Raw genomic sequence first — 26430 nt, forward strand, 5'->3', positions numbered from 1 at the left:
ACCTCTTTCTCTCCATGCATGCACAGAGAAAAGGCCATGTGAGGACCCAATGAGAAGGCAGTCATCTACAAGTCAGGAAGACAAGTCTCACCAGAAACCAACTCTGCTGGCACTTTATCAGCCTCTAAAATTGTGACAAAATAAATGTCTGTTGTTTAAGCCACCTAGCCTATCGTATTTTATCATTGCAGCCTAAGGAGACTAATACAGTCTTCCCCAAATAAGCCATCTCTATTTTACAATATGTCTATCCCTGCCTGGTTAGCCAGTCTAATTTTTTCTATATGTTAAATATTACAAAATATAATGGAAAAGAAATGAAAATTGATTATCAAGTAAAATGGCAAATTCTATTTAACATATAAGATTTCAAGAAGCTGATAAAAACACTGGAGAACTTCTGGAATTACATAAGAAACCATTATCCAGCAGAAGTAAGCCTTTTAAAAATGAGAATAATAACAGATTTTTCTTAAGAGAATGTTTTCATCATTAACGGATCATGAAAGGACAATAAAAAGTTTAATAATGCCCTAATACTTTTATCAAATCACTTTATATCATGTAAAATAATCAGTTTTTTCATAATAAAATTGTCCAAAAAATTCAAGAAAAATAGTAAAGTACTTAATTTTACCGAGATGTTTGTATATTTTAATCAATTACCAGTTGGAGGTTTGTAATTAAAATATATATTGTGGTATTTTAATAAAGTGTTACTCGCTTACTTAAAAAAATTAAACTGGAAATATTTCATTAATTATTTGTTGACAAGGACCAAGAAGTATCTTACTGAGATCTTATCTAGAACTTGTTTCAATTTGCATAAGACTTTCTGAATTTGAAATAGAAAAATAATAGAAGGTATTCTTTCTAAGGTATTATATGTCAATAGGTTTTGTGGGGATAGTATTAAAAATATATATATAGTTGAATATACTCTTTTATTTAGACATTAAGTAAACACTAAACCAGAAGCAAATTTGCCATATACCTAGTGAACCTTAAGCTTCAGGGATATTTGCTTACATAGCTTCTTCCAAAGGTGAGACCCTAGCAATTGCTTCACACGGCCCTATAATTATGTTAAGTCTATACAATTTAAGTATTTTAACCACAGTTAGTTAAGACTGATGATCTCTTCAAACAACTTCATCTCTGTCATCAATCTCTTCTCATATCAGGGTGCATTGGAGCAGCCAAAGGCAATTTTGTTATCTGGCTAGCAGAAATTGAATTGGGAATACATAAAATTTGTATTTAGTAGATGAAACCCCTTTCATGTATGGTTAAGGCATTTTGAATACACTGTATAAGAATGGTGGATACTCCAAGGGCCACTGTGTTGAGACACCCACCATCATGTCGCAAAGGCTTAGGCCATACATAGATCATGACAGTATATAAATATGTCCCAGAACACTCAACAACAGACGTATGTAAATAATGGAGGTATGAAAAATACAAAGCTCAGAAGTTGTTGTTGTTGTTGTTGTTGGAATATTCTTGTAGTCCTAAGTATAAAATTGGAAGAGGAGTATTCAGTTCTTATCAGCACGGAATCACAAAGAATTTCTCTGTCAGGCATATACTCAATAATGCATATGACTACAAAGGCATCATGCATTTGAAAAAATGAGACTTATATGAAATAGTATTTATTAAAATTGCTGTGTTGATAGGACACAGACTCGTAACAATAGTACAGAAAGTACATTTGAAAGTATTACTTTTGTATACAAAAGAAACATGATAGAAGTTTCCCAAGTGTGAAGATAACCTTCAAAATCCACATGACATAATATTTATTTGTGAACTGACAGAACCCTTTTAAATTGTCATTATTAATTTAAAAATAATCAACCATGCTAGTAGAAAAGATGGAATTATATTTCCGTTCTCACTAAAGAATTCAAATGTGTTACAACATAAAGAAGTTATTAGAGAATATACAACCAAAGAAAAAGTATAACAAAGGATGTATCAGGCAGTTAATTAATACAGTTTAGACTTTCTTATGTATGTGGAATTTGTCAGGTTCTTCAAATTTAAATTTCGTTGTGATCTCTTTGTTAATTCTAAATAAATGTTCACAATCATTTGTTTTGTATTCTTTTCCCTAAAAAGCACTCCCAAAGTGTAGCTTTAAGTCCCACAAAACCCCGATCTGTCCCTGTCTATGAAGCAGATACAATTTTATCATTACTGAGACAGAAAAATTAAGCATCCAACCCTAATTTACCAGGAAATAATTATTGAGACTAGAATTTGAATCCAGGATTAAGTCATTTCAAAGCCCATGATAATGCCACCACTCTTCTCAAATAAGGTGAGGGACATAATAGCTCTCTAATGGAAAGACAGAGGCACAGGCCGGGTTTATCTCTCTGAACCCTTAGCCAGTTACCTATCACTCACTGGTAAAGATTCCTATTACAGATACATTATGGGACACTCCGGGCAAACAAGGGCTTTCTATTAGGGACTTCATTGCTTTGAATAATAGGTCACAGTGTGGGTAAATCCACTGAGATGATATGCACCAAGTCTTAAAAAGCCAGTAAGCTGTAAGGTTTTTTGTTGTTTTTTCCCCCCCTTTAATGCATCTACAGTGTTAAGAATGAATGAAATGTGAAGTAAAGCCCTCAAATATTCTTTATGTTTTATTGCATGGGAAGTATTTTGAACTCAATGACTATTTACTGTATCATAATCTATGATGTATTCTGTTCACACCTCTTAAGGTAAGCTGTGCCATGATCCACTAATAACCTAATTGCTTTAATTAAGCAGTCAATGCTATCCTAGCATTGCATCTTAATTATATACTATACAGAAAGGTACTTATTTTACATATGTAAACTAATTAGTTGTCAAAGCAAATGCAGATTGTATTCTGCACGTAAAGATTTTAATTTTCTCTAAAATTCTATGAATATTCTTTAAATGAAATTAATATTCACACTAAAACTTTTAGTTAAAAAACATGAATATAGATTAAAGTTTCTTTGTACCTTAAACATAAGCAAGTGTACAGTTATGATATTTCATTAATGCTATCTAAAACAGTAGAATTTCTACTGCCTCTAACTTACAAGCTTAAAAGCATCTGAGGCAGAGAACAGAATAGTGGTTTTGAAACCAGAAATTGTGGGGTTTTATATGAATACTTCAGAGATTTATTTTATGACTGTGAGCACTTAACCTTTCTAAACTTTATATCCAACAATCATAAAATCGGCAGAATGAGTCCACATCAATGCTGATGCCTTCACCATTTTAAGAATCTTATCATAAAGCACAATGTAAACTCATTTCTGGGCCATCTTTGACCTGTTTTATACACAAACATACACCAGCATTTCTGTTCGTAAGGTTAACATCAAAGCAAACACCAGAAAGTTGGTTATATCCTTGATGCATTCTGTCAGAATCATATAGGTAAGAAATAAATGTGCAAAGACAAATGATAAACACTTCTTCCGAAAGTATGAAGTCCTTTCCTTTTCTCACTTGCCAAGGAATCACAATATTCCAATCACCTTTATGCACATAATTGTATTCTATTTTAGCTAGAAATTAACTTTTTATTGTTTCATTGTTTTAAGTGAACATTGTTCTACCTCTCCCCTCAAGTCTTTATGGTCCTAAAAATTCAACAGAGAAGTAAATAACATTTCCTTCTGCTTTTTTCTGCAAATGTTATATGCCCTAACATCAAGGTAGATACATAATTTGAACTTAAAGGAAAGAACCAACTAGTCTTCCTTCAACCAAAAAGTCTTCCCAAACTACTCCAAGACTACAAAAAACTCCTCACATGTCTTTAATACTCAACCAATCCAACACATCTCTTTATTTCTCCATGGTTCAGCTTCATTTGGAAGAAGATATTCCCTATTTCACCCATAATTATACCCATAATGAAGACAATAGCAATCAACTGAAACCAATCTAGAACTAACACAGGTATTAGATTAGTAGACAAGGACATTAAAACAATTATAGTAACTGTATTCCATATGTTAAAAAAATTTAATTAGACAATGCAGAAAAAAAAGATTACTGAAGCTGAAGATACAATACAAATGATCTAAAATGACACACAGAAAGGAAAAAAAAAAAATGTAGTGAACTGTAAGACAACTTCAAGTGACCCAACATAGGCAATTGGAGTACCTAAAGGAAAGAAAAGAGAGGGATTTTGCTATGACAGAGGAAAAGTCATAAAAGAAAGGAAGGAGGCTACTATGGAAGACAAATGAACTTGGAAACTGATGGGCTGTAAGGAGAAGGAAGATGTGGAAGAACACTTGGCAATTCTGTTGAATTAGTACCTAACCAGTAAACATATATATATGAAAGATTAAAATAAAAAAAAGAACCTAACCAGTAATAAAATCATAATCCCAAACATACTCCAGAGTTAAAGTGAATCAAATAATAGGAAAATAATAAAGCATCTAACAATTTATAAAGAGGATGGGAGGACTGATAGAAATTCATATAGATCTTGTTTGGTTCTTGCCTATACTCAGACTTGGATTCTTTTAGCCTCCCAATACTTCATGATGATTTCTTTGCAAATGAGACTTTTGAGCTCTGTGATAAAATGACCAGGATAAAATACGGCACAATTTGAGAAAAATGAGCCATAGGGATATTGAGATTGTGATCCCATATTATTGCCTAAACTTCTGATTGACACTAATTTTTCACCCCGGTTATATGTAACCTAGTATTACTAATCACTGTCAGAAAAATTTTATCATGTAAATTTTTCTCAGTTATACCTAAATCATCTATTAAAGAGCCTTTCTTTCTCTAAATATTTATAAGATACTTAGAAAAAATAAAGAGATCTTCACAGTTAAGAGCTTAAAACTATAAAAACTCAGGTATCTTTTTTTAATTGAAGGGAGAATAGAAGGTAAATTCACTTGCATACAACTATAAACTTGTCCAACAAACATATTTTTATACACCTAGTGGAGTTCCTGACTAAATAATAATGCCCTCAATCTGTTGGACACTTTGTGCCATCTCCATAATAAATGTTTACCATGAAATCATGATAATCTAACCAAAAACAGCAGCAGAAAAAATCTTACTTTATAATGCAGATAAGTAAATGGGAAAACTGCTAAGTATATTTTTCTAAGTACTCATAACTTCAAATTTTATATTGTTTACTACATCAAATAGCATTATAATGGTTTTTTATGTGAAAATCCCATTTTATAAATATGAATATATTCATTTGTATCTAAGTCGTAATGATAAATCTATTTACATTAGGATTTTGATAAATTTTATAATGCATGATCTTGGGAAAAAATTTCAATTGCTAACCATAATTCTTCGACACAGAAATAATCAATTTTAGCAGTTTGATATATAATCCTCCAGAGTTCTCTCTGTCAGTCACACACACACACACACACATTTAAAAATGTATCGTGGACATATTTCCTAGGTCAGAAATTATAGATGCATCATTTTGAATAATATATACTGTTTATTATATTATCACGATACTGACGGAGATTAAATTATGTCTTTTATTTCACTATTATAAATAGCTCTGAGATAAAGATTGTAACATGTATATTTTTGCACATATTCCACATTCATTTATGCACATAACTGTTGTCTACATTTTTGGTTCATGTCCTTTTTCAGTGATATCCTGATCTCAATAATCTTGCTTGATTTCTACTCTTGCCAACAGAGTGAGCCAAAAATGATTCTCAACAATGTGTACTTTGGTTTAAAATTGGAAAAGTCTAAAATACTGTTAGTCAAAATAATTCTATAAACAGGTGATGATAACATATATTAAAGCAATGACCACAAAATGGACAGAAGGCCTGAAGGCATTTCTGACATGGAAAAGAGATTGGAGATCTTGCTCACTCTTCCTCATTCCCAATGCTTATTATGCGTGGCATATACTAAGGGATCAAAAAATGAAAACAAATGAACAAACAAAAAAATGGTATACCTGAAACAAATGTAACATGGCATATTAATTATACTTCAATTTAAAAAAAGAAAAGAGGGAATTAATGAAAAGGAAATTTATAGTAATAGATATCTAAGTTATGTAGATACTACGAAGATTGTTTTTCTTTGAGTGCCTCTGCTGTGAAAATAGGAGGAGCCATGCTCACATTGCTATTCCACTTTGAATGCGTTTTTTTTTTTTTCATCATAGCATGTATGCATAAAACACCTTCTAAGAACCTTTCTCTGTTCTTCAAATCATTACCCCAGGGAATGTAAATTTCTTCTCTTCCAAATGATAATAAACATTTGCTGTTAACTTCTACTCTATACTATAGTGATATATGTGGTTTCCACTACTTGATGGCAATGTACTACAAGTACCTTGTTTTCATACTTAAATCTCCTAGCTCTTTGTGTAATAGCAAAAATACTATAAATTTTTTTAAATTTGTAAATAAAAGGACTATGTATGTGTGGCTAACTGTATTCCATATATTACCAAAGTTATTAATGATATTGGTTATTTTAAAAATAAATGAATCTAGGTTTTTTTTCATTATATTTTGTGAGTCAGGGAACTGTGTTTCCCAAACACTCACCTGCTGTTTGATTTATGGCATACTGAGTCACACTGAGACTTCCCACAATCTGTGCTCAGGCACCCCTGTAATCGACTCACCAATCAATCTTATTTAGAAGCCGGAGGATTCATAATAAAGTATGTGAGAGCAAAGACAGGGAACAAAATTCCGTAAGATAAAGATATTCTGTGTACTTTTAACACGTTTCTTGTAACTATACATTCATTTCTCAATTTAGCCTTTAAATGTCTTACTTAAGACTTTGCATAGTTCACTGTGGAGTAAGCAAAACAGTTACTTCCCCATATATAAAAGAGTTCAAAGATTGTTTACTTACTGTATAGGCTAGGACAGATCATGTTATACAAATAATTGATATCACTTAAAAATAATATAAATTTTCTCTTGCTAACTTGTACCTTCAGTAATTATTCTGGATACCAGTGAAATACACTGTTAAAAGCATTTCCATCTTTTATTTTTTTGAGAGGTGGGGGAGGGGCTGAGGGAGAGGGAGAGAGAATCTTAAGCAGCCCCATGCCCAATGCAGAGCCCCATGCAGGGCTTAATCTCATGCATGACCCTGACATCATGACCTGAGCCAAAATCAAGAGTTGGATGCTTAACTGACTGAGCCACCCAGGCGCCCCCTAAGCATCTTCATCTTTTTTTTTTTTTTTTTTTTTAAAGATTTTATTTATTTATTTGACAGAGAGAAACACAGCGAGAGAGGGAACACCAGCAGGGGGAGTGGGAGAGGGAGAAGCAGGCTTCCCGCGGAGCAGGGCGCCCGATGCGGGGCTCGATCCCAGAACCCTGGGATCATGACCTGAGCCGAAGGCAGACGCTTAACGACTGAGCCACCCAGGCGCCCCCCTAAGCATCTTCATCTTAATGAAGTATTTTTACACACAAACACAAAAGCCCCAAATCCTGATCTTTGTATGTAAGTGTGGGCTCTCTAATCAGAATACATACTTTCTTGTTGCTTGACTCTATTATTTGATTTAGGTCATGGGCAAGTTACTTAACCTCCCTGGGTATTAGTTTTCACAAATCTGTTCACAGAGATAACAATATTGACAGAGACTGTGGTTTTAAGTATTAAAAAAAATAAAATAGATGATGTTCTCACACTGTCTGGCACACCAAAAGTGATGAATAATAAATATTAGCTTTCTATTTATCAGTGGATTCCTGCCACAGTCGCTGATATATTTCAGGGTGTATAAATACACATTTTCTTGTCTGTACTCTCTCACTACTTAACATATTGAAGCATATTTTATTCCGGGAGTTACTGCACCTCAAATGTAACCTTTATTAAATGGATTACATTAGTTAATTATGGCTCTTGCTTGAGAATGCCCTAATAGTATTACAGGAAATAAATAATCAAGAGGTCACTGTAGAGAGAGAAGTACCTTTCTAATATAGAGAACTACCTGTGTTTAGAAAAATGTCCAATGAATATGGATGAGTACAGAAATAACATCCTTCAGGCTTGGTTTGAATGAGCTGGAATGAAAGGTAAGTATGGCTGGAGAGAGACAATAAAGGAGAAAAGCAAGTCTACAGAAATTCTCTGTGGGAATATATGACTGAAGATTTAAGAATGGAGAATATTTTATATATTTTTATTGATATGCTACGGTTTATATTTTCTCTCAAATCTAAAATTATACTAAAAAACATGCTTAATATTTTTAACAAAAACGGGATGGGTTTCATATTTGGCTAAACTTATGGCACAGAGAAGGCTTTAGGCATTATTGTAAATGTAATTATTATTAAAATGGAAACAAGATATTGATAAGAGGGCACTTTGGAAATGAGAATGTAAGCCACTAGTAGACATCTTATATTGGGTATTAGATTTTTCACAGGATATAGATGGGAGTTCAAGCCAACTTTATTTAAATTGAATATGTCAAGTTGACCCCAGGTCATATATCTTCTTCATACATACAGTTTATAGGATATTATAGTCTTTAAAATTATGCTTATTTTTTTTAAAGATTTTATTTATTTGACAGAGAGAGACACAGCGAGAGAGAGACCACAAGCAGGGTGAGTGGGAGAGGGAGAAGCAGGCTTCCTACTGAGCAGGGAGCCCGATGCGGGACTCGATCCCACGACTCTGGGATCATGACCTGAGCCAAAGGCAGACGCTTAATGACTGAGCCACCCAGGTGCCCCTAAAACTATGCTTTTTAATTTAATGACCTGTGTTATTGATTATTAATCTTCTAGTAGATAGATATTATTGTTGTAATAAATATCTTGCATACCCTTCTGAGTAGGCTTAGAAAATGTTCATTACTGCTCATCATTTATGTAGTGATATGTACTGGATATGTATTTCACGTCTCCTAAGTAATAATTATATTTAAGCAATTTGAAAGATTTTTTTGTCCCCCAGAGGCAACATAATTTATAGAATACCAGAACTAGATGATGTACATTTTTAGGGGTTAATCTTTCCACAGTTGCGTTATATATGTGTACTCTGAACAGTCCTATTTAGACAACCAGCTTGCCCCTTCAAGTATATTTCTTTAATAGGAGTACATATTGTCAAGAGCAGAACTGAGGTGGAGAGAGATGAGCTGCCATATGTTGGAGGAGTCGATTAAAACAACAAGCCAAAACCAAAGTAACAGCCAAGCCTTTAATCACTTACTGCTACTATAGTATAAGAGGCTAAATTCCTCCACTGTTTCATTTTTCCCCATGGAACTGCACTGGGCAAGGGTGAGGTGGATTAGAACAGATGTGGGATCCTCTCACTGCAGAAGGTGAGAACCTTTAAATAAAAGGTTCCTGCCATTTTATGGATGAGGAGCAGGGAGGATGGAGAGGGGAAGGGCTCAAAAGGAAAAGGTACTTGGGACTGAGTTTGTGTGGAGAAAAGTTATCTTCAAGCTTCCCCTCCAGTTAGGACACTTCCCAAAGGAGATGCCTAGGCTAGGAGTAAAGATGTGCATAAAAGCATAAACAGCCACAGGTGCCTGAGTCCTTGACTGATAGACTGTAATAACAGGTGTACACCAAGTGTGCTGAGAGTTAGCTTTTTCCCACAAGGCACTGCCAGGTAAAACCTTTTTAATTGTCTATGGTCAAGACTGAAAGATCATTCACCAACCATGACCCAAACTAGTCAAATATTTGACCCAGCTATTAGGCCTACTACCTATTATTATCTAGACCCTGACCTTTTGTCCATGGTTGATGAGATTCATAGTAAGATACCTAATCTCATGAAAAGATAAATTCCATTTCATCTCAAGGGGCTAAACAAAATCATAAAATATGGAGCTACTAAAAACAAAAAAAAAATCTATTCCCCCAACCCATGGACTAAACAAGCAGAAATAGATAGTTATTAAAGAAAAAGAAAATTGAAGTAAATGCAGTCAATTAGTGAGGAGCTGAAAAAAAGAAAATTCCAATTTTCATCTTAAAACCTGGTTCTAGTTAATTCTTGAGGTCCAGTTAGATCTTTATATTTCACCTCAATGGATATTTCTTATTACTGTAATATGCATTCTACCACTTTGTTTGAAGCAGCTAAAATGCTTTTGTTATTTGAAATCAAGAGCCCCAGGAAACACAAATGCATACATGAAGAGAAGACCAAAACAGTAATGTGCTCTCTGAAATTTCTAAAACATATGTAACCACTTCTTTAAAAATTTTCTCTGAAAACTCACTATTTGGCAAAGCCTTTTATTATATATAGAGATTGAAATCTATAGATTTCTTTAAATCAATTATGTCTCCTGAAAATTTCATCCTAAATATCTTCATTCAGTCCTCTGCATTGAACAAAATCAACTATAATTTTTCCATATGATCACTGCTTAATGATCTCAAAAGAGCTAGGTTTAATAGGCTTTTGTCAATTCACTTGGAATCCTGACTATAGTAGCATACCAGGTCAGTGAAAAAATTTTTCAAGCTTTGGTTGTGTCTTTTCTTCCCCCAGACATATTTAATAAATTTACACTAGAATTAACTGTGTGTAATCTTTTTAAAAGGATAAACAAGCAAAGTAATATGAGTTGGGAGTATCTTAGAAAGAAAGTAACCTCCTCATAAAGCTGGCGGTAAGACTGCATGTAGTCACTGAGAAGTCTCCTTAGATGAATGGGTAAATAGCCTCATTGGTGGAGAGAGAGTAAATAATGAGACATTCTGTGTAGATTTATAAAGAATATTTAAAAATAGGAGATCCTTAAATTTGTCAGTGAGATAGTAGTTGTATGTCTGTGAAAGACAGGATGCTAACACTTTCATGATTTCATGATTCTGAAGTGCCAGGCACTCTAAGAATTCCCAGTGTATGAGAAATGAAGCAGCTCCGCATGATTTGGGAAATGAATGAAGGGCATTTTTAGTGGATTCTATTAGAATCCTATTTTTTTAGAAAAAAACTTGAAAACCTGCAACCTACCATCACAGAATGGAGGAAAAAATTACCTCTTAAGTCTATGTAAGATTTATCTTCAAACATGACACTCTATAGGAGAAGCAAGGGTAGCAACCTAATAATCAGACCTAGGTCTTCTCTCCATTGTGAGTGGAATCTGGGTAGATGTTTTCCTGGAGAAGTCTGAAGAGGATGGTAGTAATCACCAGAGTAAGATATTGAATTTTCTTTTTTAAATGTTTTATTTTGAAGTAATTGTAGATTCACAAGAAGCAGTGAATATTGTGCATAACATCTGGTGTACCCTTGACCTAAATTTCTTCAGTGGTAATATCTTATATAGCTGTAGTACAGTATCAATACCAATACCAGTAAACTGGCCTCAGTACAATGCTGTTAAGTGGACTATAGCCCTTACTGAGTTTTGTTTTTACATGCGTTCTTGTGTATATGCGTGTGTATGTACATAGTTCTAAGCAATTTCATTATCTGTATGAACTCTTGCATCACAAGAGAACTCCCTTACACTATCCCTTTATATTCACAAGAACATGCCTAGTCCATGTCTCCTGACCACTACTAATCTATTCTCTACCCCACAGCTTCAAGAATGCTATATTATGTTACATAAAATGAAATCATATGGTACTTAAACTTCAGAAATTGAATTATTCACCAATAATGTCCTAGAAATCCATCTAGATTATTGCACGTATAAATAATTGTGTTTATTTGTGTTGTTGAGTAGAATTCCATGGTATGAAATGTGGCAGTTATTTAAATATTTACCTCTTGAAAGACATTCGGGTATTTACAGTTTAGGGCTATTAAAAATATCTGGTATGAACATTCACGTACAGGTTTTAATGTAAATATGTGCTTCCATTTTTCTCAAAAGTGTAATTAACTGAGATGTATGATTGATACATGTATAATTTATAAGATATTGTCAAATTATTTTTCAGAGTGGTTATACTATTTTATATCACCAGAAATGTATAAAAGATCCAATTTATCCATATTCTCACCAGCCTTTGGCTTTGTCACATTTTTTTCTAATTTAAATGTTCAAATAAGTGTGTAGTGGTATCTCCTAGTGATTTTACTTTGCATATCCTTAATGGTAAATTTTATCAAACATATTTTCATGTGTTTATTTGCCATCCATCTCTCTTCTTCTGTGAACTGCCTTGTATGTGTCTTTTGCTGATTTTCTAATTAGATTTTTTTAACTTCAGCTTTTGAGAGTTCTTTACATATTCCAGATATAAGACTTTTATCAGATATGTGATTTGCAAATATTTTATCCCAGTCTGTAGTCTTGTTTTTTCATCCCTTCTTTGGGCCTTTCACAGTGCTGTTCCTTTTAACCCAGCAGAGTTTTGTCTAATTAATAAGAAAAGAAATAAAAGCAAGCAAATATAACTGTATTTGCACGCTGAGTTTGAGGAGTTGTTCTTATTTAGTAACATAACCACTATTAATTATATTATAGCAATGGAAAATATATTCCACTTTTCAAATAATTGATTGACACATCACTATTTAGAATACAACCCACTCATAAGTAGGAAGCTTCCATTTAAATGAACTAAGTTGGAATGAAAACTGTACTTTCTTTTCCTAAACACAAATATTTTGAATTTTACTCCGAGTCAATTAAAATGAAAAAAAATTAATGCCCCAAATATCTTTTCATAAATTTTCCCTCTAAGACAATATTTTGACATTTGTGTGATATTCACCTGGAAGTATCTAAAATTTCTATTGAAATTAATATCCATTAATATTCCAGATTCTTTGTAAGGAATATTTGTAATTCTTTTCCATTTTTAACTTAGCTTTAATAAGATTAAGTTTCTTAGGTGGTAGAAAAAAAAGTGACATATCTACTTAAACCGATGTACAAATTTAAGATGTTACCCCTAACATTATTATCCATTGCTCTTTCCTTATACTCAGAAGACATTAAATTTCCACATATCTGGCATATATGTGATTCTAAGTTCACAACTGTTCTATTGTGATGAGGTTTCATCTATGAAGAATTTACATTTTTGTTTCAAATCTTAAATTTATTGACCATCTCTTCTCTGGCTAGTATTATGGCAAATATTTTGAATGCCTAAGGTTAAAATCTGATCTCTGACATCAGGAATATTACTTTCTTGCATAACTAATATGAATCTGAACCAATTTATCATCAACTAATTCAGTTTGTAATAAAATGTTAAATATTCATTGCCAGCTAATATTTTTTGAGACTACAGAGGAAAAAATGTACTAATGAGAAAATAAAGCTTAAACTGGGCCCTATCAGATTAGGAGAATTTGGATTACCAGGTCACAAGCATTAAAAAAATACCTAAGGAGTTGCAAAGGTGGTAGTTGGAGAGAAAAGGAAAGCAAAGATATTTCCTTTTTCTACAAAAAATAATTTCGCGATGATATAAATAATGTGGAGTTTTCTATTTGTTTTTCCTTTAGGTATCAGTTTATCTGTAGTTTTAAAGAGAAACATGAATGTATATACACAGTATCGTCAGAGAGAACACCCATATGACTATAAACTCATTTAAGGATTTTTAAAAATCGAAATAGCATATGCTTATTAGAGCAAAAAGTTAGACTTTGTGTTAATCTAAAAATAAAAACTGAAATATTGAAAGTTCACATTCAATGAGTATTTTAATTCTACATTGGTAGTCAAGTTTGTTGGAAGCAAATGCTGTATAGAATCAAAACCCAATCATATCAACAGAATGACTCATTGCTCTTAAGTGTACAAATATATTTTAAAATAAATGTATATCAATCGGCTTAAGCTAGGTTATGCTGAATTAAAAAGCAATGCCAGGGGCACCTGGGTGGCTCAGTCAGTTAAGTGTCCAATTCTTGATTTCAGCTCAGGTCATGATCTTGGGGTCATGAGATCGAACTCCTGTGTTGGGCTCCATGCTGGGCATGAAGCTTAAGATTCTCCCTCTCCCTCTGCCCTCTCCCCACACCCCCTTATCTCTCCCTCTCTTAAAAAAAAAAAAAATAGCAGTACCAAAACCTCAGCGCCTTACATCAAACATTCATGTTATATTGCAAGTCAGCAGAAAAAGTCTCTTTAGGAGAAAAGGCTCCTGTGGCAGAGAGAGAGAGATAACGATGAATAGTGGCACTCCCAGAGCTTCTGCTCCCTATCACCAGTTATTACATCCACTTCCATTTCATGGCCAAAGCAAATTACATGGGCAAGCCCGATGTGAGAAGAGTGGTTAAAACAAATCTTATAGTGGGAAGGGCAGTAAAATAATTGGAAATACTAAGTCAATAAACTACGGATTAATTAGAAAAAGTTCACCTTCCAAGTAGAAAAATATTCACAGTACATAAACATGTGTTTCACAGAAGGAAGTATTCAAATGACCAAAATAACATAAAAAGCAATTTAAAATCTTTAGTATTAAAATAATAGCAAATTAAAATTATGAGATATAATTTTTCAACTATCAGATAAAGTTTAAAATGTGTAGCTAAAATCTAGTGTTAGAGGTGTTATGAGGAATGAGATATTTTATAATCCATTCTGACTGTAGCCTATGTACTACTCTGAACATGCTCAACATACTTTCTTTTAAAAAAGGGCGAAATTGATACTGATTCTCTTCAAGAAAGGGTTGACTTCTACACTCCATTACCTGTGCCAGTCTGAAAAATTGAATGCTAGCCTGTTCTGTGGCATTCTGGACTCTGCAGAGAAAGCCCTTCACAATGCCAAGTTAGACAAGCCACAGATACATGTCCTGATCCTGAAAGGCTTTCTGTGCAGAGTTCAGAATACCACAAAGCAGGCTAGCACTCACCTCTCTAAGAAAGATATCTCCATGCAAGTGTTGACTTCTATACCTCTATTATCTTCAATGGAAAACAAATGAAAAGAACATAACCCCTATGAGGCTATTGTTTAAAAATCACCTGTCCAGGAACTTATCTGACAAGGTTCAGGATTTGTTGTTCTTGGATATCACTACGTTTTCTACTGGTATTGAAACTCCTGATGGGGTCAAAATTGCAATGATCAAACACAATAGCAATATGCCCCAAAACAGACATAGACCTTCACTACTTAGACAACCAGCTCAGGGAACATCCCCTAGTTTATAAAGGTGAATGTGCCATGGCAACCTGCTTGGCAAGTTTTTATTCATAGGCATATTACTGTTTTCCATAATGTATCTCAGATTATAATCTGTGATAACAATACAGAAAAAAAGAAAAAGATTTCCATCACAGAAGACATCTTCCTTTGAGCAAGGAAGACACTGAAGGTGTAATTCAGGACACTAAGAACCACAAAGTTGAAATGAAAAGCAGAGACAAAGGCCTTCTAAGTATTCTTTTAAGTCTTAACAGTTCAACATGAAAGCCATGGTTGAAGGTAAAAAATATCAAAAGCATTATCAATGATTAGGACAAATATAAGATGTTTGACAAGGACAAGGAAATCATCAACTGGCTCAATAAGAATCATATTGCAGAAAACGAGACATTTGTGTATCAGCAGAAAGTGATGAAGAAAAGTCTGCATCCCTATCGTTACCAAGTTGTACCAAGGTAGAGAAGCATACCAGAAAAACACATTTAGGTGCTTCCCTGGGGCAGAGATCTTTCATTTGGACTTGCTTCTTCTGAACCATCACTGAAGAGACTGATCAAGCCAACAAAAGCATAGAAAACTTAGCATTTTTCCACAGTAAAAAAATGAAAAGCCCACAGGTGAAGCAAATTCAATGATAAATTGTTGAACTAATACATCAAATTTTCAGCACTCTCAATACATAAATGAGTACAGAGGGAAAAAAGATAACTGTGCAGTATATCAACTGTGTTGTAACTTAGTAGAAAATGCAGTATCCTCAATGAAAATCCTGTTTAAAATTTGTACAGAAAATTATAGTAAGGGTTACTAAAAAAAAAATTGTAAATAAAAGCCAGTAAAATAAAAACCAACACATACAATTCACATTTAACTATTGTATTCCAAATCATAGATAATTGCTCAATTTTATAAAATTTACATATTAATCTATTTCCAAATTGATAAGGAATCAGTGCACATGGCTGTTCACTGCTGCCTCTTTGTAGATCCCGCAAGTTGAAAATAAAGAATAGAGGAAGAAGACAAAACAAAAAGAAAAACATTAAAAGATGAACAATCATTTTAATCATTACCATAATTACTCTACTTCCTATTAGTAATTTTCTATTTTTTTTTGAAATAACTTAGTAAACTTAACAAATTGATACTAGAAGATAAAATTAAGAATTTATCTTTTAATGTGGCATTTGGCTTACTAGATTTTCTCCTTTCCTGATAGTAATATTGTTGATAAATGAATTAAACACATGATACTATCAATTAAAAAAGCAGAGAAGATACCTCCACACATTTATCTCATTTATGGTTATATTACTTCTGGGCATATAAGGAAATCAAGGACTGGAAAAATATAAATATGTAATGCTTAGCACTAGATATGCACAATGTATCAGAAAAGGGATTTTTTAATTTTTTTTTTCATTTTGAAATGTAAAATTGCTCTGCTTTGCTGCCCTTGTCAGTAGGATCAATAAATAACAGTTTAATGGTGTGAAGGATTTAACACAAGAGAAGACTTATGTGCTCTCTGTAGCTGAACTGCAGCCAGACTATTTCTCATCTGTTTTAGGTACTCCTATTAGTTTCATCTGCTATAAGTACACAAATGGAAGATTTGTATGCATTTATTCATACATAACTCAAACACATGCTAATAAACATATTTTAATTGGACAGAAACTGTACTACTAAAAAAAGTAAGTTTATCGCCAACATATATTCATAGATCAACTTAGTGTGAATCATCAAGAATAACTTAAAAAATACTTTTTAACTGTATCTCAAAAAGTTCTTCTACATATTAACCTAGATGCTATTTTTTTTTGCAAAATTTAGATTGCACTTAAGAGTGATAGTTATAGGGGCGCCTGGGTGGCTCAGTCGTTAAGCGTCTGCCTTCGGCTCAGGTCATGATCCCAGGGTCCTGGGATCGAGGCCCGCATCGGGCTCCCTGCTCGGCGGGAGGCCTGCTTCTCCCTCTCCCACTCCCCCTGCTTGTGTTCCCTCTCTCGCTGTGTCTCTCTCTGTCAAATAAATAAATAAAATCTTTAAAAAAAAAAAAAAAAAGAGTGATAGTTATAGTCTAGGGAAAACACAGAGAGAGGAAGACAAGTCAAGAAAGAATATTAGGGGGAGATTTAGTGAAAAACATAAGATATATAGAAATGTAAGGAGTACATCGCTTCTCGGCCTTTTGGCTAAGATCAAGTGTAGAAATGTAAGGAGTACAGACATCTGTAATCTTAAGATTTTAAATTAAAATATTTTACATTTTAATAATGATCCATTCAGGGCGCCTGGGTGGCTCAGTCGTTAAGCGTCTGCCTTCGGCTCAGGTCATGATCCCAGGGTCCTGGGATCGAGTCCCACATCGGGCTCCCTCCTCGAGGGGAGGCCTGCTTCTCCCTCTCCCACTCCCCCTGCTTGTGTTCCCTCTCTCGCTGTCTCTGTCTCTGTCAAATAAATAAATAAAATCTTAAAAAAAAAAAAAAAATGATCCATTCATTAAAAAACAGAAAAAATAATCCATGATAGAAATGCCAATTAAAATTGTTAAAATTTATTGAATAGTTGAAATTGTCAGTCACTGTGCTCTCCCTTCCAGAGACTTCATATTATTTCACAAACACACATACACACACCCATGAGAGTGTGTTATTGTTTTCCCTACGTAGTACATATATAAATGATAATTCACATACATAAGTGACTTTCCACTACTTCCTTGCCAAGCCTGAACTTTGAAATTTGGGGATTTTTTGTGACATTGAGGACTTTTTTTTAAATATTTATTTATTTATTTGAGAGAGAACAAGAGAGCACCCTGAGATCATAACCTGAGCTGAAATCCAGAGACTGACGCTTAACTGACTGAGCCACCCAGGTGCCCCAAGGCTGAGGATTTTTTCTTCTTGCTTCCCCATACAGCCATCATTACCTGGGTTTAACTGTCTGCCTTGGGCACTGTCAAGAATCAGGGAAACAGTCTCCACTGCTCAAGTCCTCCACAGACTATTCTCTTTTCCATTACTGCATGGAATATACACATGCTCCCTACAGCTTTTCCCTGTCCCATCAACATTTTGCTTGGAATTTAGTCAAAGGTATTGTAATAGCAGTGTATGGTGGCAGATGATAGCTACACTTAAAGAGAGCATAGTGTAATGTATACACTTGTCCAATCACTATGATGTATGCCTGAAACATCGTGTGTCAACTATACTTCAATTTAAAAAAATCTAAAAGATTGCCACTAAAAACCAGGAAACAGATTTAGTGTCCACTTAACAAAAAAGATCCCCCCCAAAAAAGTAAACCCCTTAAACATGCAAACGTTCACATATCATCATGTCTTAATGATCACATACAGCAATCTGGGTTAGAATGACTCCAGAGTCAAGAGTTCTTCACCACAGCAAACTTCAGATTATTTAACACTTAAATACAAATTCAGAAGTAGACTGGTTAGCTTCAGTTACCAGCTTTACCATGTGTTCATTTTCTCACAATGGTTGATAATCACTTTTTGGATAGAACGTGTCTTTCTTGGTTTGTTGCGATAAAGTCCTCTAAAATTAAAGTGTGGTTTTTTTGTTCTAGGAAAAATAAAAATGCACACCTGCCCGATTGTTTCTCTTCATCAATTCTCATGCAGACTTCAACCATTGATGCAGACTACCTCATATCCTGTGTTTGTCAGACTTTGATTTTGGTAGACAATATTGGAGGGTGTGAGGAGCATAGGTTTTGGAAAAATATCGAGTCTGCTCTTTTTATTTTTCTTAATTGAGATAAAATTAGCATATAACATTATATTAGTATCAGGTGTACAACATAATAATTCGATATCTGTATACACTACAAAGTGATCACATTGCCATCCATCACCATACAACTGACCCCATTCACTCATTTTGCCCACCCACACCCCTTTCTCCTCTGATAACCACAAGTCTGTTCTCTGTATCTATGAGTTTTGTTTTACTCGTTTTTTAAATTCCAAATATAAATGAAGTAATATAGAATTTGTCTTTCTCAGTCTGACTTATTTCACTTGGCATAATATTCTCAAGGTCCACCCATGGTGTTCCCTCCTTTTTTTTCTTTCAATACTGAGTAGTATTCTAGTGTCTGTCTGTGTGTGTGTGTGTCCCACAACTTTTTATTTATCCATCAATGGACACTTTGGTTGTTTCCATTATCTCAGCTATTGTAAATAATGTTGCAATGAGCAAAAGGGTGTATCTTTCCAAATTAGTGTTTTTGTTTTCTTCAAATACCCAGAAGTGGAAAATCTGGGTTACATGATAGTTCTATTTTTAATTTTTTGAGAAATCTCCATACTGATTTCCACTTTCCAATTGAAAAAAGAAGAATACAAAACCTCAGAAAAAGATCTTAATGAAACAGAGATAAGTAATCTACCTGGTGGAGAGCTGGAAGTATTGGTCATGAAGATGTTCCCCAAACTGAGGGGAAGAATGGATGAATGTAGTGAGAACTTTAAAAAAGAACTAGAAAATATAAGGGAGTGCAAACAGAAGTCACAGAGTTGAAAAATAAAATAATTAAATTGAAAAATACACAGACCAGATGAAACAGAAAATGGATCAATGACTTGGAATACAGGTAAATCTGTATGACTGTGGATAAGATATTTCCAACTTCACCATCATATTCTTCATAAGTAAAATGAAATTATAATACTAGAGTTTCGGTGAGGATAGGTGAGCTAATGAAGAACTTTTCTCAGGTCATACTACCACCACTACCACCAATACATCAGTAGCAGCAGCCACAATTTGGTGACCACTCTATACATTCTAGATATCTTTGACTCATTTTGTAAAAACCATGACATTTAACCCTTACAAATATTGGTTTAAGAAGTTATTAGTATTGACACTTTAAAATAAAAATTCTGACCTTCAAAGAACCATTCCAGTGTTTGATTTGTCCAAAAAAACTACTTATTCAACCTTAAAATAATGCAATTCTGAAGTCCATATTCAAGTTTTACATAGTTATATAATTCAAGCTAGTGGTCACTATTATTTATATATTCTAGAAACCGGGAAAACTTTAAGTTCCTGTTGATATCTTAGTATATCATGGTTTCTGACTCCAGACAATCACTAACCAGTTTGAGAAGAAACATTAGAAGATAATTAAAGGTTCTCAGACTCATTGATAGGATCCAATTATCTTGCCCTTGGTTGGACATGCACCCTGTACCCCTGCAGATCACAACGCTCATCCTGAGCATTGTATAGGAAAATCCCCAATGCTCCTGTTACTTCTGAAAGCCAGACTTCTGTGTGCCATGACACCATAAATGAATACCCTGGTGTTGCCTGCATATTGATCTCTTCTGAACTGATGTCTTATCTGAATCTATCTGAGTGGCAGACAAGCCATTTTTCTGCTACTTGGCCTCAAAAAAGGATAGGAAACAAGTTGTATCTCTGGAAGATGGGACTCATGTGAAATTTCCCATGCCTATGAAGACTTTGGAAAATGCCAAGAGGCCAAGATTCATGATGATTTTCCAAAACACTAATAAAACTTCAAATCTGTTGTTTTTATAGTCCAAGACAAATTTTTAAATTAGCCACACACAACGCCTGTGCAGTTTTGGGGTCACCACATTTCCTAAGATTTCTATCTGCCACAACCTCTTATAAAACAGATTGCTGAATAAATGAGTGTTCAAATAAATGGCTTTACAAAACTACTTGTGTCAGCACAGGTTTACAAGCTATGCCATAAACTAACATTGTTATCCTCAAAAAAAAAAAAAATAGCTGAGGTATACTATTTTGGAAACAATACAACCATGTATACATCTGTTTATACCATAACTGACACCACTACAGTTACTAAGAATACCTGTGCTACCCTCCTCACCAGAAATGAATGTGCTTGTGTTGCCTAAAAATGTCCTTTTCTGAATTAGTGTTGTTATAGGTCATGTTCAAAAAAAAAAAAAACTAAGGGACTCCAAACATCTTTTTCTCTCATTAAAAGTAAATGCCTATAAAAATCTCTCTTACTCATAGAAGATATATTCCTTCTTCCTTTCCCCAGAACAACTACTAACCAGGTATGGAGAGCAACCTCAAAACCTGCCAAGTGGTTTTCCTCACCAAAAGCTGAGATCCATGAAGGTGTATACTTTTTATGTGGTAATTCTTTAAAGGTAAGAATTAAGAAGGGCAAGTTCTCCTTTCTTATCACACTAAGTAATCCCTAAAAATGTCTACTTTCAGTTTGATGTTAAGAAACGAACTGTCATGGGCACCTGGGTGGCTCAGTTGATTAAGCGACTGCCTTCGGCTCAGGTCATGATCTTGGAGTCCCTGGATCGAGTCCCGCATCGGGCTCCCTGCTCAGCAGGGAGTCTGCTTCTCCCTCTGACCCTCCCCCCTCTCATGTGCTCTCTCTCATTCTCTCTCTCTCAAATAAATAAATAAAATCTTTAATAAAAAAAAAAAGAAACGAACTGTCAAATGCTAGAGCCATTACATAGTAGAAATCAAGCCTATGACTGTCTTTGAATTATTTATTTATTTATTTGCAAAGAATTCCCCTGGGTAATTACTCAAAGTCTTGTATTCATCATATGATTCAATACTTATTTTTTTTACTCTTTTGTTTTTTAATTTTTTTTTATTATGTGATGTTAATCACCATACATTATTTTTTGATGTAGTGTTCCATGATTCATTGTTTGCATATAACACTCAATGCTCCATGCAGTATGTGCCCTCTTTAATACCCATTACCAGGCTAACCCATCCCCCCACCGCCCTCCCCTCTAGAACCCTCAGTTTGTTTCTCAGAGTCCATCGTCTATCACAGTTCGTCTCCCCCTCTGATTTCCCTCCTACACTGTTGCTGGGAATGCAAGCTGGTGCAGCCACTCTGGAAAACAGTATGGAGGTTCCTCAAAAAGTTGAAAATAGAGCTACCGTACGACCCAGCAATTGCACTACTCGGTATTTACCCCAAAGATACAAATGTGGGGATCTGTGGAGGTACATGCACTCCGATGTTTATAGCACCAATGTCCACAATAGCCAAACTATGGAAAGAGCCAAGATGTCCATCGACAAATGAATGGATAAAGAAGATGTGGCATACACACACACACACACACACACACACACACACACACACACACACACACAATGGAATATTACGCAGCCATCAAAAGGAATGAAATCTTGCCATTTGCAACGACATGGATGGAACTGGAGGGTGTTGTGCTGAGCGAAATAAGTCAATCAGAGAAAGACATGTATCATATGACCTCACTGATATGAGGAATTCTTAATCTCAGGGAACAAACTGAGGGTTGCTGGAGTGGTGGGGGGTGGGAGAGATGGGGTGGCTGGGTAATGAAGGGGGGGAAATCAATACTTATTTTTAATAGGTCAGACAGTGACTGAAGAGTAAAAGGACTTTGATGAAGAGTAGTCAGAAAAATGATGCTTTTCAACCTTCCTGAAGAGCTACTTCCTTGGTAAAACCATTAAGTGAAAAAGTAACTTTTAAAGTAGTTCATTGAAAAAGGCCAACACTTATATAATTCCTTTAAATTGAATTCCATAATTTTTAATGCTACAGTCCATCATATAGAAGTTACAATTGTAGTTTACACAGACTTTAAAATCCCAGTTACATTGCACAATACATAACAACGTGTAAACAACAGCAGAACAATTCTTATATGACTGTTTTTTTTACTGAGTAGCTATAGGAAATCTCAGAGCTGGTAGGAAGTTCAAGAACTTTATTACTACTTCCAATTAAGACTTATATAAATATTCAAGACATAAAATTATTTTTAAAATATTATAGATGAAACTCATGGAGTGCTTACTTTACATCAACCACAGCTCTAAATCTTTTGCATCCATTCATGCATATATTAATTCAACAAGGTTGGCATGACCATCACCATTTAAAGATGAGAGAAGCAAAACAAAACAAAATCCTAAGCACAAAGATTAAGATAATTCTAAAAGGGTACATGATAATTCATTATGAACCTCAAAAGGGCATATGATAATTCATTACGAACCTCTTAAAGCACTCTACTATAAAGCACTCTACTCTAAATTAAATACTATGTTAATTTTTAGCTATTTTGCAAAATTTTTGGAATGTGCACAAAGTATTTGCAAAGTATGGAAGGAAATATACAAATGTATAAAACTTGGTTCTTGATTGTTGGCCTTTATTAAATTCAAAATGAGTGGTGGATGGAATATGTTGAGAAACAGACATCTATTCAACGTGAATAATAGCATGCCAGTAGTATATTCTTAAAGTGGAAGTAATCAATTCTGTCTGTGGTTAAGGAGGTGAACTGAGCCTTCAGGGATAAGTATTTGCCAGGCAGAAAAATGGGGGAAGATGAAGAAGAGGTGGTGAGAAAACATTTCAGGACTGTTAAGTATGAGATTGTAAAAACACAACTAAAATCCTCAATATGATCATAGCAGTGTCTTTTTTTAATTTTTTATTATTATGTTAATCACCATACATTACATCATTAGTTTTAGATGTAGTGTTCCATGAGTCATTGTTTGTGCATAACACCCAGGGCTCCGTGCAGAATGTGCCTTCTTTAATACCCATCACCAGGCTAACCCATCCTCTCACCCCCCTCCCCTCTAGAACACTCCGTTTGTTTTTCAGAGTCCTTCATCTCTCATGGTTCGTCTCCCCCTCTGATTTCCCCCCCTTCATTCTTCCCCTCCTATCTTCTTCTTTTTTTTTTCCTTACCATATATTGCATTATTTGTTTCAGAGGTACAGATCTGTGATTCAACAGTCTTGCACAATTCACAGCGCTTACCAGAGCACATACCCTCCCCAGTGTCTATCACCCAGTCACCCCATCCCTCCCACCCCACCCTCCACTCCAGCAACCCTCAGTTTGTTTCCTGAGATTAAGAATTCCTCATATCAGTGAGGTCATATGATACATGTCTTTCTCTTTTTGACTTATATCGCTCAGCATAATACCCTCCAGTTCCATCCATGACGTTGCAAATGGCAAGATCTCATTCCTTTTGATGGCTGCATAATATTCCATTGTATATATATATACCACTTTTTCTTTATCCATTCATCTGTCGATGGACATCTTGGCTCTTTCCATAGTTTGGCTATTGTGGACATTGCTGCTATAAACATCAGGGTGCACATACCCCTTCGGATCCCTACATTTGTATCTTTGGGGTACATAGCCAGTAGTGCAATTGCTGGATCATAGGGTAGCTCTATTTTCAACTTTTTGAGGAACCTCCATACTGTTTCCAAGCTTGCATTCCCACAAACAGTGTAGGAGGGTTCCCCTTTCTCCACATCCCCGCCAACATCTGTCATTTCCTGACTTGTTAATTTTAGCCATTCTGACTGGTGTGAGGTGGTATCTCATTGAGGTTTTCATTTGGATTTCCCTGATGCCGAGCGATGCTGAGCACTTTTTCATGTATCTTTTGGCCATTTGGATGTCTTCTTTGGAAAATGTCTGTCCATGTCTTCTGCCCATTTCTTGATTGGATTCTTTGTTCTTTGGGTGTTGAGTATGATAAGTTCTTTATAAATTTTGGATACTAGCCCTTTATCTGATATGTCATTTGCAAATATCTTCTCCCATTCTGTCGGTTGTCTTTTGGTTTTGTTGACTGTTTCTTGTGCTGTGCAAAAGCTTTTTATCTTGATGAAGTTCCAAGAGTTCATTTTTACCCTTGCTTCCCTTGTCTTTGGCGATATTTCTAGGAAGAAGTTGCTGCGGCTAAGGTCGAAGAGGTTGCTGCCTGTGTTCTCCTTTAGGAGTTTGATGGACTCCTGTCTCACACTGAGGTCTTTCAACCATTTGGAGTCTATTTTTGTGTGTGGTGTACGGAAATGGTCCAGGTTCATTCTTCTGCATGTGGCTGTCCAATTTTCCCAACACCATTTGTTGAAGAGACTGTCTTTTTGCCATTGGACATTCCTTCCTGCTTTGTCAAAGATCAGTTAACCATAGAGTTGAGGGTCCATTTCTGGGCTCTCTATTCTGTTCCATTGATCTATGTGTCTGTTTTGGTGCCAGTACCATACTGTCTTGATGATGACAGCTTTGTAATAGAGCTGGAAGTCCGGAATGGTGATGCCGCCAGCTTTGCTTTTCTTTTTCAACATTCTTCTGGCTATTCGGGGTCTTTTCTGGTTCCATACAAATTTTAGGATTATTTGTTCCATTTCTTTGAAAAAAGTGGATGGTATTTTGATAGGGATTGCATTGAATGTGTAGATTGCTCTAGGTAGCATTGACATCTTCACAATATTTGTTCTTCCAGTCCATGAGCATGGAACGTTTTTCCATTTCTTTGTGTCTTCCTCAATTTCTTTCATGAGTATTTTATAGTTTTCTGAGTACAGATTCTTTGCCTCTTTGGTTAGATTGATTCCTAGGTATCTTATGATTTTGGGTGCAATTGTAAATGGGATCAACTCTTAATTTCTCTTTCTTCTGTCTTCTTGTTGGTGCATAGCAACGCCACTGATTTCTGGGCATTGATTTTATATCCTGCCACTTTACTGAATTCCTGTATGAGTTCTAGCAGTTTTGGGGTGGAGTCTTTTGGGTTTTCCACATAAAGTATCATATCATCTGCAAAGAGTGAGAGTTTGACTTCTTCTTTGCTGATTTGGATGCCTTTGATTTCTTTTTGTTGTCTGATTGCTGTGGCTAGGACTTCTAATACTATGTTGAATAACAGTGGTGATAGTGGACATCCCTGTCGGGTTCCTGACCTTAGGCGTAAAGCTCTCAGTTTTTGCCCATTCAGAATGATATTCGCTGTAGGTTTTTCATAGATGGCTTTTATGATATTGAGGTATGTACCCTCTATCCCTATACTCTGAAGAGTTTGATCAAGAAAGGATGCTGTACTTTGTCAAATGCTTTTTCTCCATCTATTGAGAGGATCATATGATTCTTGTTCTTTCTTTTGTTAATGTATTGTATCACGTTGATTGATTTGCGGATGTTGAACCAACCTTGCAGCCCAGGGATAAATCCCACTTGGTCGTGGTGAATAATCCTTTTAATGTACTGTTGGATCTTATTGGCTAGTATTTTGGTGAGAATTTTTGCATCCATGTTCATCAGGGATATTGGTCTGTAATTCTCCTTTTTGATGGGGTCTTTGTCTGGTTTTGGGATCAAGGTAATGCTGGCCTCATAAAATGAGTTT

The 26430-nt window shown here is 34.9% G+C and overlaps 1 long non-coding RNA gene and 1 pseudogene across 3 annotated transcripts in view; one reads left to right on the forward strand and one right to left on the reverse strand.

Moving 5' to 3' along the window:
• Window positions 1-26430, reverse strand: part of LOC144380151 (uncharacterized) — a 691469-nt gene that overhangs the window by 308055 nt on the left and 356984 nt on the right. The gene's annotated exons all lie outside the window — the stretch shown is intronic.
• Window positions 17351-17487, forward strand: LOC118555630 (U2 spliceosomal RNA; annotated as a pseudogene).

This window comes from Halichoerus grypus, chromosome 14 (genome assembly GCF_964656455.1).
Source record: "Halichoerus grypus chromosome 14, mHalGry1.hap1.1, whole genome shotgun sequence".
Lineage (NCBI taxonomy): Eukaryota > Metazoa > Chordata > Mammalia > Carnivora > Phocidae > Halichoerus > Halichoerus grypus.